The following is a 14,321-nucleotide window of genomic DNA, read 5'->3' on the forward strand; positions in this document are numbered from 1 at the left end:
GCTACTTCTCCGCCATCTTGACTCCTCCCCTCATTTGACTTTGAAATAGGGATGTCATCTTGGATTACCTGATGGGTGTGGGTAATCACATGATCCCATAAAAACAGAGAGCTGGAGTAGAAGAGAAAATCAGATAAATTTAAACCATAAAAAATTCAATACATCATACCTGATTTGATATTAGGAGAGATTCTGTTAAAAAAGTGGGTGTTCTCAGTCCTACAATTGCAAGGGGCTGAATTCTGCCAGTGAATTTGAAAGAGGACCTGAGTGCCAGATAAGAACCACAACCCTGGCTCATACCTTGAAAATCCAGTCGCACAGTGTTAGACATCTGACACAGATTAACTATATGACAGATGGGTGGTGTTATAAATTTGTGATGACTTGCTATAGTAGAAATAAAAAGCTAATTCTGTTATGTGCAATATAGAACTATGAAGGCTAAAGATCAGTTTAAATGAAAGAACTAGAAATAATTTGATTCTCTTAAAGAGATTTAAAAAAAAAAATGTTTGTTCCAAAAGGAAACAAAAGCAAAACAAAACATAAATCAAGGGCTAGGGAATGGTAATAATCATACTGGAGTTTCAACTTGGAAAATTTTGCAACGAAAATTTCTGTTTTCTCAACATAATAATGAGGGAAATGGGAAGCAGCCACGTGATATGAAAGATAGACTATACCATCAGAAAAAAAAAGAAGACAATTTTAGCATCAGATTAAATGGTACAAATGAGAATGGAACTTTTAAAGACATAATTATATGTTGGTAGAGTTCATTTTACCTAAACTTTCTAAACACCAGAATCTGCATGTAATTTCAGTTGGGTCCCCTAAGTTCAAGTACTACTGTACAATTCTGGAATATTTATATAAAAATCTCAACCTGAATATTTGAGATGAAATATCTCATTATAAAGAATTTCAAGATGTGTTGGGCCCCAAGAGGCTAAGATGGCGCCGGGTGGCCTTCTCTTCCGGATCGGGAACCCACATGGCCGATCACAAAGGCGCCAAAGTGGCGGTTTCGGTTTCCCATCAGTTTCGTTTCCCGAGAGTCTCCACCCCCTGCAGGGTGTGTCTCTCCCAACTCCCGCCGACACGGCACATCCCCATTGGCCCCCACTTTGCTGACCTCACTTCCCTTCCCTCACCCCATATAAGCCGCTGCCCTGCTCAATAAAGCGAGATCCTGCTTCGACAGACCTCCCGAGCCCGGTGTCTTCTGTGGGTGCGTTCCGGGTTCGCGACACTCGCCATCCCGCTCAGCCCCAAGGAGAGGCCTCCGGCTGGCCCGGGCGCCTCCTCCCCTCGGCGGGGAGCCCAACAACTGGTGCCCCGTGTGAGGAACCTCGCTCTTCTCGCTGACGGGCCAATCGGTCTACGGGTGAGTGTACCCTCATAAGCTATGGGGCAGTCCTTTTCTAAAAATGACCCTTCCTTAGAATCCCTACGCTTTCTTCTGAAGAGCCGCGGTCTTTCCCTCACCGACTCCCAGGCTCTCAAAACATGGGAAACCCTTATTAAAGCCGCCCCTTGGCTGCCTGAAAGTAATCTCTTTGACTGGGACACCTGGGACCGTATCGAACAATTAGTTCGCAAAGCCCATGTCAACCCTCCCAAAGCAGCTGCCCCAAATGAATCCCACCAGCCCTCAAAGGAGCCCGCCTCCACCGTCTCAAACACCACTGGAGACCCCCCTGTTAAACCAAAGAGGCTCTATCCCTCGCTAGATCCCTTTGATGCAGCTCCTTGGCCCCCGGATCTCCAACCCAAATCTCGGGCTGAAGGCCCTCCTACACGCCCCCCTTCTACTAACCCCTTCCTCCAACCATCAGCGCCCACTCCTCTGCCTCCTTATTGCCCCCCTCTCCGGAGCATAGGACAATGTTTTATCCTTATCGCACGCGAGGACGCCTCTTCACTGTCAGCGCTGGATTCAGCTGCCTCCACCTTTCGTAACTCCCTTATACGTCCCTACCCTGACCAATATTGACCGGAGCAGGTAGGGACAGCTCTACGCCCCTATTCAGCATGAAGAAGTTACAGAAGATGAGACCTTCCACCTTCAACCACCTTAGAGATTTAAGGGTCAAAATTGTTCAGGGGGGAATGATGAGGGAGCAGGAGGCTGGCTGAGGACAAAGCAAAAGCTGGCGCCTTGCACCCCCCCTTCACCCGCTCCCCTCCATATGTGTAGCATTCCTCAGGCACCCCTGACTGCCATAAAATGATAAATAGCTAACTTGCAGAAATCACAGTCCTGCAGGGTAGGAGTCTCCCTTGGTTTGCAAATGTCCTTGAGATTTACAACAAAGAAGTTACCTTATCAATAGCCCTAATGTCAACCTACCCTCCATGAAAAACTGAAGGAGGCGGAGGTAGAAGGAAAGGTAAATAAAGTTAAATTTCTTCTAAACCTAAATCTCATTAATAAGGATGTTTGATAGCAGGAATGTAACATTCCACCAGGAGACTCCCAATTGTAACCAGCAATATCAACTCCTTAAACAAACAGAGCCCCAGACTGAACAGGACAAATGGATATAAGATTCTATCCATGATAAAGAAAAAGGGGGGGAATGAAAGACCCTTCCCCCAGTTGTTAGCTAATTAACTGCTCTTTTGCCTTCTTGTAACCGCTTGTGCAAGAATACCCCTCCTCCCCTTGCAATGAAAGACCCTTCCCCCAGTTGTTGACCAATTTAACCGCTCTTTTGCCTTTCTGTAACCGCTTGGCTTTTAGGGTGTGACATTTGTCTCCTGTTTGAACAAGATCCGCATAGTCACGTAGGCAGGATGACCTTTGGCCCCTGTATTATCAATAAGATTGCCCAATTCATCCAAAAAAGAGTGGAGGCCATTCAACTCATGAACGTCCATGTTCAATACCAGAGACTGGCCACCCGTGACGATGAGTCCTACGAGGGGCCCCATCAATAGTCTCACGACCTATGGTGGATGGGATTCCTTGCAGGAACAACCCACGCCAGGTCAGGGACCAAACCCCTATACAGGCATGATATTCAATGATGGGTAAGACCGGCGGGGGACGCAGAGCAACCTAAGACAGGGGGTACACCAAAGCGGTGTGATTCCCCAATGACGGGTAAGCCTGAAGGCCCGCCGCCGGCGACCTAAGACAGAAGTCATGCATACAAAAACAAAAGGGGGAGATGTTGGGCCCCAAGAGGCTAAGATGGCGCCGGGTGGCCTTCTCTTCCGGATCGGGAACCCACATGGCCGACCACAAAGGCACCAAAGTGGCGGTTTCGGTTTCCCATCAGTTTCGTTTCCCGAGAGTCTCCACCCTCTGCAGGGCGTGTCTCTCCCAACTCCCGCCGACACAGCACATCCCCATTGGCCCCCACTTTGCTGACCTCACTTCCCTTCCCTCACCCCATATAAGCCGCTGCCCTGCTCAATAAAGCGAGATCCTGCTTCGACAGACCTCCCGAGCCCGGTGTCTTCTGTGGGTGCGTTCTGGGTTCGCGACACTCGCCATCCCGCTCAGCCCCAAGGAGAGGCCTCCGGCTGGCCCGGGCGCCTCCTCCCCTCGGCAGGGAGCCCAACAAAGATGTGCTGTATGGTAAATTAGTAGCTTTAGTATACATGTATCATATATATATACTACATTCATACATACATGCATATGTAGCAGGATACATATATAATACCACATAATCATAACAATTGATACAGAAGAATGAAAAATATATTTATTTATGTAAAAATTATCAGCAAAATAAGTATAAATAGAGGCATTTTCTCAACTCAATAAATGATCTATGAAAATATCACAGCTAATACCATACTTAATGGAAAGCACTGAGTGCTTTCCCCTAAGATTGGGATAAATCAGGTGTGTCCACCTTCACAATTCTGTTTTCTGGTACAGTCTAAATTCTCCACTAATACTATTTTTTTACTGTTAAGAATAATGGCAGATGTTTATTGAGTCCTTAAATGTTATAGTAGACACAGATATGAGCATTTCAACTGAATTTATTTATATGATTCCTATAACAACTTACTATCTGTGATATTCTAATATCCATTTTGAACATGAGAAATGTGAAGCATGCAGAGTTTAAGAAATGTTTTTGGTTGCTACACAGTTACTGACTCAATTGGGTTTCATACACAAGAAGAAATTCAAATTGAATTTTACATGAAACCGAACACACATTTTTTTTTCAAATAATTCCTTCATGAAAGACAGTTGAAATATGCTTTCTACCCAATATAGTTTCACTGAATTAAGAGTATGTCACTGTCTTTTTTTATTCCAATTTTTTATTTAAATTCTGGTTAGTTAACATATATGGTAAAATTGGTTTCAGGGGCACCTGGGTAGCATCTTCCTTCTGCTCAGGTCATGATGCCAGGGTACTGGGATTGGGCACTGCATAGGGCTCCCTGCATGGCAGGAAGCCTGCTTCTCCCTCTCCTACTTCCCCTGCTTGTGTTCCTTCTCTTGCTGTGTCTCTCTGTCAAATAAATACATAAAATCTTTTTTAAAAATTGGTTTCAGGTGTAGAATTTACTGATTCAACACTTATATGTAACACCCAGTGCTCTTCCCAACAATTGAGCACACATTCTTAAAAGTGAGTCTGTAATGTTAATAATAATAAGGCTTTTTAATATAATAAAATAGATAAATGACTCAAATGTTATTTGGGAAGATTAAGTGAATAAGAACAACAAAAAAACATTTAAATTGCTGAGGAATAATGGTGCTCTTATTTTAAATATTTACATATTAAATATTATAAATAATATAGTACATTATAAAAGAGAAAAGAATAAGAGCAATGAAAAGTGAAGAAATTCCAGATACTTACAGATGTACATACGCAAGCACACCTCACAACATTCTTATATAAAAAAATACATAGGCATTGTAAATTTCTATACTGTAAATACAGAAAATTACAATTTCCTCACTTTAATCAAACCCTAATTACCAATGTACTATTGTTCCAGTTACCAATTATTGATAAAAATCTCATGCTGATTCATGAAAGCTACTACATCCTATAAGCTATGTTTGGAAATGGGGTGCCTGGGTGGCTTAGTCAGTTAAAGCCTCTGCCTTCCTCTTGGGTCATGATTCCAGGGTCCTGGGATTGAGCCCCGCATAGGGCTCTCTGCTCAGCAGGAAGCCTGCTCCCTTCTCTCTCTGCCTCTCTGCCTACTGTGATCTCTGTCAAATAAATAAATAAATTCTTAAAAAAAAAAGATATGTTAGGAAATATGGAGCATATATTTACATATGAATTAACATAAAAGGTAACCAAAATCAGTATTTATTTTACATATTCTTAGGATTTTTTTTCATTAAGAAAGGCAATGAAAATTTCTATGGTATGAAATTATGTATTAATATGATTCTGAACCAGTTATCTTGAAACTTTTTAACCTAAAATTTTTTACTATGGAGAACTATATTTTTTTCATTTAAATTGTACACCATGTGTATTAATTTGCTTGGAGTTACTATAATGTAATATCATATACTCGGTGGCTTACACAATAGAAATGTCCTTTTTTCTGTTCCTAGAGTCTGGAAAGAACAAGATCAAGACTCCAACAGGGATCAGTTTCTCATGAAACTTCTCTTCCTGACTTGCTGATGGCTACCCTCTCCTGTCCTCACACCGCAAAGAGAGGCAATCCCTGGTGTCTCTTCCTCTTTTATAAAGACATTAGTTCTCTCAGATCTGGGCTCCACCTTTATGACCTCACTTCTTAAAAGGCTATATCTCCAGTACATGGGGATTAGGGCTTCAACATATGAATTTTGAGAAAACAGAATTAAATTCAGCTCACAACACGACGTTTGGCAAAATGATTGATTTACCCTATAATTAACTCACAATATTCTCTTCGGTATAGCTAAAATTAACTTGCAGATTCTTGTTAAATACATAACTGGAGGCAGTGATAGTCCTTATAAAAATGTATACAAGAAAAAGAGGAATTGTGAGAGATCATTAAAATAAACACTAAAGAGTTTTTATTTTAAAACGTAAGAAAAAATTCTCAGCTTGGGGCAGTAAATTAATTGTGTAAAGGAAGTTATAAAGTTGCCTCATAATGCAAAGACTAATATGAACATATATAGATTTTATTATAGCCTTATCTAAAAGGAGAAAAAATGGAAATACCAAATATTGAAAAATAGGGGAGTAACTAAAGAAAAACTGGTACTTCCACAAGATAAAATAATATTAACAAATTAAACTTTATTTATGAAATAATATTTACTCAACATGAGAATAGTATCAATATAATATTATTAAGGAATATGTATATTATATATAAAAGTATGTTATCTTTGTTTTGCATGAATGTGACTAAATTTATCAATTTTTTTTAAGATTTTACTTATTTATTTGACAGAGATCACAAGTAAGCAGAGAGTCAGGCACAGAGAGAGAGGAGGAAGCAGGCTCCCCACTGAGCAGAGAACCCGATGTGGGGCTCTATCCCAGGACCCTGAGATCATGACCTGAGCCGAAGGCAGAGGCTTTAACCCACTGTACCACCCAGGAACCCCAAATTTTCTAATTATATTTAAGATGATCTAATTTAAAAGTATGTACTGTCAGATTACATCATATTTTATTAGGTCGTCCTGGGGAACACCAAAAGATAGGCAAAATCTTCCAGAGGAGCTATAAAATTGATAACTTACATAAAATCATTATACATAGAAAACTCTACAAGTATGGGAAATGTATAATGATAGCAAATTTTTTATATACAATAATTAATTATAATTTTATGAACAAAGTTGGCTAGACTATGAAACTCATTTTTTGACCAAACATCCATTTAGATGTTTCTGTGAACATATTTTTTAGATGAGATTAGTATGTCATTAAATAGATGTTGAGTAAAGCAGATTACCCTCCATAATGTGGGTGGGTCTCATCTAATCTTTCTTCAACTTTAGGAGAAAAGACTGTGGTCACCCAAGGAAAAAGAATTCTGCCTTCAGACTTCTTCAGACTCCAAAGTGCAACATCAATTTTTCCATGGGTCTCTAATCAGCTCACCTGCCCTGCAGATTTGGACTGACTTGCTAGATTCTCTCAGTCTTGTAAGCCAACTCCCTAACATAATCTTTCTTTTTCTTTTTGCTATAACTTTATCTATGCTTATATCTATATCCATGTCTATTATCTGTGTAATCTATTGGTTCTGTTTCCCTGGAAAACTCTAATTCTTATATCATGGCTTTTACCTCTAATTTCCCTTAGTTATATGGGAAGGTAATATGTGTGTGTGGTTGTGTGTGACATACAAGCACACACATGTGTATTACACTGATACTTGATGGAAGAATTAGGTACATTTTTTAGCTTTTCAGTGTTTTAGTTCCATGCTAAGTATATATCATTACTAGTAATAGTAGTAAAAAATTTTAAATATGATAACAATGCTCTCAGGGTTCATAGCATATTAGTTAACACACTATGAACTTGCTTTCTCTTAATCTGTTATCAAAGTTCTTATATCTGTGATAATTTGAATGTGGTTTTATATTACAATGTATAATATGTATGTTAAAGTCAGACTGTAAGAAATAGACATGTTACCAGATGAATAGAAATAATAATTAGGAAAGTCAAAAGCAGTAGATAACAGGCTTTGAAAATGTCTGTTAGTCAAGATTTGAACAATTTAATAACTGACAACAGTACATGCTATAAGATACTTTGAAAAAAATTTATATATATATGAGCACACATAACCATGATATATTCATCCAGTAATGTAAGCGTTTTTCAATTTTAATTTTAATACCACAGCCAGCAACAAACTTTCTATATAAACCATTCCAATAAGACTTTTGTGGCACCTGAATGGCTCTGTCAGTTAAGCATCTGCCTTTGGCTTAGGTCATAATCCTGGGGTCCTGGGACTGAGTCCTGCATCAAGATCAGTAGGGAGTCAGCTTCTCCTTCTCCATCTGCCCCTCTCCCTCTGTCTTAAATAAATAAATAAAAATATTTTTAAAAAGACTCATAACTACTCAGGAGAACAAATCAAATATAAAGTGTTATAATTCTTCCTCTATCTCTTGGGAGGACTTAGAAATTCAGAGGCTCTGTGACTAGTTCTCTATCACCATTGTTGCCAACACTTTATTCCCCAATATCATGACCTGTGCCTATATAAGAAATACATTTGAAAAATTAAAACTTCCAACTGGATTAATCTACGGAATCTTATCTATTAAAAATCATTTTGGGGGTGCCTGAGTGGCTCAGTGGGTTAAAGCCTCTGCCTTCACCCCAGATCATGATCCCAGCGTCCTGGGATCAAGTCCCACATCAGGCTCTCTGCTCAGCCAGGAGCCTGCTTCCCTTCCCCTCTCTCTCTGCCTTCCTCTCTGCCTACTTGTGATCTCTGTCTGTCAAATAAATAAAATCTTTAAAAAAAAAAAAAAGATAGTAACTCCTTTCCTAAATTTAAAAAAAAAATCATTTTTTTGGCCTAGCTATGCCACAAAAATCTGCAAAATATTACACATACACATCACCTTGATTCCAAGTTTACAGAGCATGGGGTGACCTTTCAGTTTAGTTTCATTATTACCCTATATATGTAAGTAATAGGATCCTGCATTCTAAGCTTGGGGGCTACCATTAAAAAGCTTTTCATAGATTCTAATTTTTCCTATGTAATATGTGTGGCTGAGGATGGAAAAAATGTTTTGTGTACCTAGATATATACATGTGATTTTGAGGTATTGTGAGGGTGTGTCTTATATTTCAACCATTGAGTATTTAACCATGAGCTCAGATAAAGAGTAAGGTGTGACATCCAAGCTTTATTAATCTACCTTGATGCAAATAGTTTGTTTACAGAAAGTAAGTAGATTTACATAGGACAAAATGAAGATTGTTTTCCTAAATTAAAAGATTGCTATTTACTTATGATCATTTTACTTCATGTGGGTAGAGTTCATTGAGAATGAGAGTCCATACACAACAGTTTGTACTTCTTAATAGACATATATTACAAAATATTTACCAAACCCTGTAAATTGAGGCATAAGATATCTCTTTGAAATATTATTTATTTTCAGGGATAATAGATTTAAATTAGAATATGTTTTATGCCACAAAACTATTCAGTTCCACTTCCCATCAAATATCTGCTGTCATAGACTAACTGCTTCTTAATCTCCTTTAAAGCAGAATTAATATAAAATCTTTTACCAAAAATATTACTCATATTTGAATTTTGAAAACTCATTGTCTGAATTTTTCCAAAGACTGTCATGTCAATTTAAAATATAGGCCCCATTCACTATAATACATAATACAAATTATGGTACAATAATTATTTATACTTTTATTGTCTTAAAAAGAATAGCTCCAAAAATTAAGCCATAGTCACCTTTTTCATGTTGATACTGCAAACAGTTTATCTTTTAGCTTCTATGCTTCACTTTATTAGAATTTTTAGTCTTACCAAATGTTTACTTATCAACACACTGATTTTATATCCCTATTAAGCTTTCACTCTGTAGTAAAGAAGAAGCCAGTCTAGAATCTCGGATATAAATTCAAATCCAACTTGGCACAGCTATAACTTACTGAAAGATCTTCTATGTGTTTATTGAGCTATTTCATGCTATTTTGCTGAAGTCATGAAGAAATCAATTGCATCACAGCTGCAATACTTGACCTCAAATGTCTAGATAATGGCAAATAGCTTGAAACTAGCTATGGAAAGAATATGTGCCTCATCCCATAAAAGTCTTAATCAATACCGAATGCTAAATTGACAGACGTTGTAAGACTTTAACACTATCTGTACTTAATAGTAGTCTCATTTCATGTATTTTCAGTTACTTTCCTAAGTACAGCTAAATTAATTACAATGATTACTTTAAGTTCCTTATCTTCCATTAAGAATAAGAGCCTGTTTCAATTTGTAATAATGACTATCTGGGTCTAGAAAGATAATAAATATCTTTATTCAACCTGAGTTGATAAATGGTAATGTTTGCTAATTAAGTAGTTTTGAAAGGGAGGGATTTTTTTCTTCAATAGCATTTGAGAAAACAAATACTTTTTTAAAGATAAATATTGCATGATAATACAGATTTTTCCTTTTTAAAAAAAAGTTGGAATTTGTTAGTTTAAAACAATATTGTCCATTATTCCACCCCCTAGATAATCACTGTTGAAATCTAACTTGGCAACTTCTAGAGCACTGCTTGCTGTGTTTACAATTTGGAAAGCATATTCTATAAGTGCTAAAATAGTTCAGAGTCAATAAATTAATCTTTAATCTTAACGTGGTTATGTAATTACAAAGTTTATTATAGATGACTTTTTCATTCATTTATTATGTGTAAAATGTATTACCAATGACTTTCTGCAGAATATTAACACCACAACTGTCAAAGAGGGGTTAAGTGAGTATTTTTCTTTAAAAAAAAAAAAACAGGCATCATATCAACAAATTTATGTGTGGTAATGTTGACATATCCCTAATGCAAAGGAGATGACATTAAACAAATAAGGTAACTACTAAAATTCCTTATTTTCCCTTCCTCTCATAACTTCTAAAGCAGCATTTGGTAACAGTCTTAAACAAAATAACAATTTGTAAAAACAGGTATAATTTACAATGATGCTTAATTTTAGGTGTCAGTTTGACTGGGCTCCAGTGCCCAGATATGTGTTCAAATACTATTCTGGTGTTTCCATGAATGTGTTTTTTATATTAAATTAAATTTAAATCAGTGGACTTTGAGGAAAGCACATTATTCTCCATAATGTAGGTCCAATCCAATAAAGGCCTTCGAAGAACATAATCTGATGGCTCTAAGCAAATAAAAATACTGACAGCAGACTACACTTGAACTCAAACTGCCAACTCTTCCCTGGATTTCCGTCTGCAGGCCTACCTAAACCTTTGAACCTGAGTCTCCAAATCATGTGAGTTGATTCCAAAAAATAAATCTCTTTCTCTTTTTATGTGTATGTGTGTACACACATATGTACATGTGTATATGTACACACAGAAGTGAAGCATAGAGACATATATACATACACACATATATCACACACATTCTGTTAGTTCTGTTTCTCTGGAGAACCATTATTAATGCACGCATGTATGTATTTAGTAAAAATAGCTAGGAGAAAACTTTAGTATCATAATTGGAATTTGAACTAAGTTCACTAGCTTCTCTAGGTCAGATCTGTGCCATATCATATTTTTTCTGTTTTTCTCAGTCCAAGGTCTGCCTCTACCTCCAGCAGAAAATATTCTTGTTTCCTCTTATTTGTTTCTCAAACATCTTTTAAGTAGGCACTATTCTTGTCAACATTTATATTACATAAAAATAAAATTCACAGTGGCACCTGGCTGGCTCAGTTGGTACAGCATGCCACTCTTAATTACACAGTTATTAGTTCAGGCCCCACCCTGGCCATGGAGCCTATAGACACACACACACACACACACACCACACACACACACACACACACAAATTAAGTAAGAGATGTTTGTGTGCCAGCTCTACCACTTAATAACTATGTGTTCTTGAATAAATCATTAAAGAAAGAAATAAAATTCACAGAAAATGAAGGAATTCACTTAAGATGTTCAGTTCAGTGGAACTTGAAATAGATGTGTCAATTCGTGATTAGGACTATAAACCAACTGATCCGCCTGACATTGTCCCACTTTATACTCTCCCTTTTTTTTTTCTTTTCTCCCCTTCATGGTTTAATTTCTGTAGAGGTGTTTATACTCCCATTCTTTATTTCCTCAATTTGAGTTCTTTTTAAATTACTCCATCTTGACTTCTCTCTATATTATACACAAAATGTCTCCACATTTAGCAAAGATCTTTTTTTTTAATGATTCCTTGACATCTCCATATCATTTAATAAAATTGAACACTTAGCAAACCCCTGAATTTGTCAGAAAAGTATTGTGATCTCCACATTTTCATCCTAAAAACAGGAGATAAAAACCCCATGTGAATGATGTCCTCCCTAAACCAGGAGATAAGAAACATTCTTTTCATCAAAGATAGAAAGTTAAGTCTGAGAAAATTCTGTATAAATAGACCTTGTTAAAATAATTTTCATCTTTCTTTAGCTGTCCCATATATTTTAGTTCTGTTTCACAATTGCATCTCTTTGTTTAACACCATATAAAAGCATTCCAAGTCTGCCACTTTTTTGGGTCTTTATTTCCTTTTGGGAGCTTCAGTGTCACATAAAATTTAAACTTGTGCTTTTCTCTTGCTAATCTGTCATTTGTTATTAACACTAGCCTAGGCCTAAAAGGGAAGAGAAAAGAATTTCCCTTATCACCCACTCTCTTTTAGTAAATCAACTCTAAAATGTTGATCTTTATCCAGGGTCTCTGATCTTTTTGTTACATTCTCTCATTTTGATAACTCAATGGGTCTTGTGATTTCTATCACTATATACAATCTAGTGACTCACTTTCCTTCCCATCTCATATAGAAAGCTTTCTATTGAGCTCTGTATCTGTTTGTTTGCATAATATTTGCATTTGGTGTCTCTCAGGCACCTACTATTTAGAATCCAAAGCATAGTTTGTCATTTACTTCAATTTACTAATACCATTCAGAAATCTCTATGAGGCAAATCACAATCAGGTTGCTCATGTCAAAAACCTGTGAGTTTTACTTGACCCTTCCTCTCTTTATGGTCTATTCCAAGTCAGTTGCTAAACCCAACCTTGTTTTCTTACTGCCTTTTATCTCTTCTGCCAGCAGCAAGGCCTAGATTTATGCTACAGCCTCAAATACTCTCCCTTCTAATATTATTAAAAGTGTTCTCTGAAGGGCCTATTTAGCCAGAGTGGCCCCACCTTGGTTGAACAGCCATTTTGTTGTTTATGCAGTAAAACTTAAACTGACCCTGCCTCTCCCAAGGGAAACTTACTTAAAAGCAAGTCTGGTAAACCAGTCCCAGGTAACAAAGCCCAAATACAAGGGTGGGTCAGGTCAGGTGGAGATAATAGCCCGAATGCAGGGATGAGTTGGGTCAGGTGGAGACATCCAATCAGTAGAGTGTGCATACTGTCTCTCTAGCTACCAAGGAGTGTGGGCCCCACCTTTTGGGTGCCAATTCTCACCAAGGTGATAGGCTAGTTCAAATAGCTACTATGGGGTGAATTGTAATTCAATTGGCCACCTGTGTGTGGCCAGGCTCAACCACATGGCCTTTGCTCTATAAAAGTTAGTCTGTGAGGCAGGGAGGGGTCGCCCTCTCTGTAAGAGATGTGGCCCTGAATGGTCGCTTTGATTCTTGATACTTGGTGTGAAATAAAGCTTTGCTTGACCTTTGCTTTGTATTGGTCTTGCTCCTTTGACCATGGACCCATTATTGGGGAACCCAACATTCTCCATAATTCTGTCAATGAGTTTCATTTAATAAAAATCTGATCAAGTAATTTCTTAGCTTGAAAAACCCATGTCTCCCTGTCTCCATTAAGCAAAATTTATGGAATGACTACAAGGCAGTATAATTTGACTTTTCTTGTGTTACTTCATTTCTTGTTTATGTGCTAGTGTTGTACCCGAGTTTTCCCATCTGAGAGACCACCAAGGAGCCAACACCAATGCAATCACACGAGGGTTTATCTAACAAGCTTAAGCTTGGGCCCAAGTATACTCCCAGTGGAGTAGGGACTTGGACCCTGAGCTTAGTTAAGGAAGGAGTATTTATGGGTTCCTGTTACTAAAGCAGGGTGGGGATTCCTGTTACTAAAGCAGGGTGGGAGTTTCTGGAACCAAAGCAGGGTGGGGCTTCTTGTTACTAAAGCAGGGTGGAGGTCTCTGGAACTAAAGCAGGGTGGGGCTTTCTGTTACTAAAGCAGGGTGGGGGGGGGTCTCTGGAACCAAAGAAGGGTGGGGGTTCTTGTTACTAAATCAGGGTAGGGATTCTTAGAACTAAAGTAAAGTAGGGGAAAGTTCAGCCCTTGGGCACAGGGGTCTGAGATGGCTGCCAGAGCTAATATGGCTGTACTTATGCTAAGGCTAAACCTGACATGGGATGGCCTTAATATTTCTCAGCCTCCACATTAGTTGTGATGTTCTTTTTTCTTTTGTACCTCTAATCTCTTACCTCTTTCTTTTATAGATTATTCTGATGAAATCATTCTTCCCTTATGCTGCATTTAATTTTCTCCTTCCCTGGCCATTATTTTCATCTTTACTAAAATGTCATTTTTCATTAAAGCATTTTCTAGATAAAATTAACTTCCTATGTTACCTGTAAGTTTCTTCCATTTCT

The sequence above is a fragment of the Mustela erminea genome, chromosome 5 (genome assembly GCF_009829155.1).
Source record: "Mustela erminea isolate mMusErm1 chromosome 5, mMusErm1.Pri, whole genome shotgun sequence".
Lineage (NCBI taxonomy): Eukaryota > Metazoa > Chordata > Mammalia > Carnivora > Mustelidae > Mustela > Mustela erminea.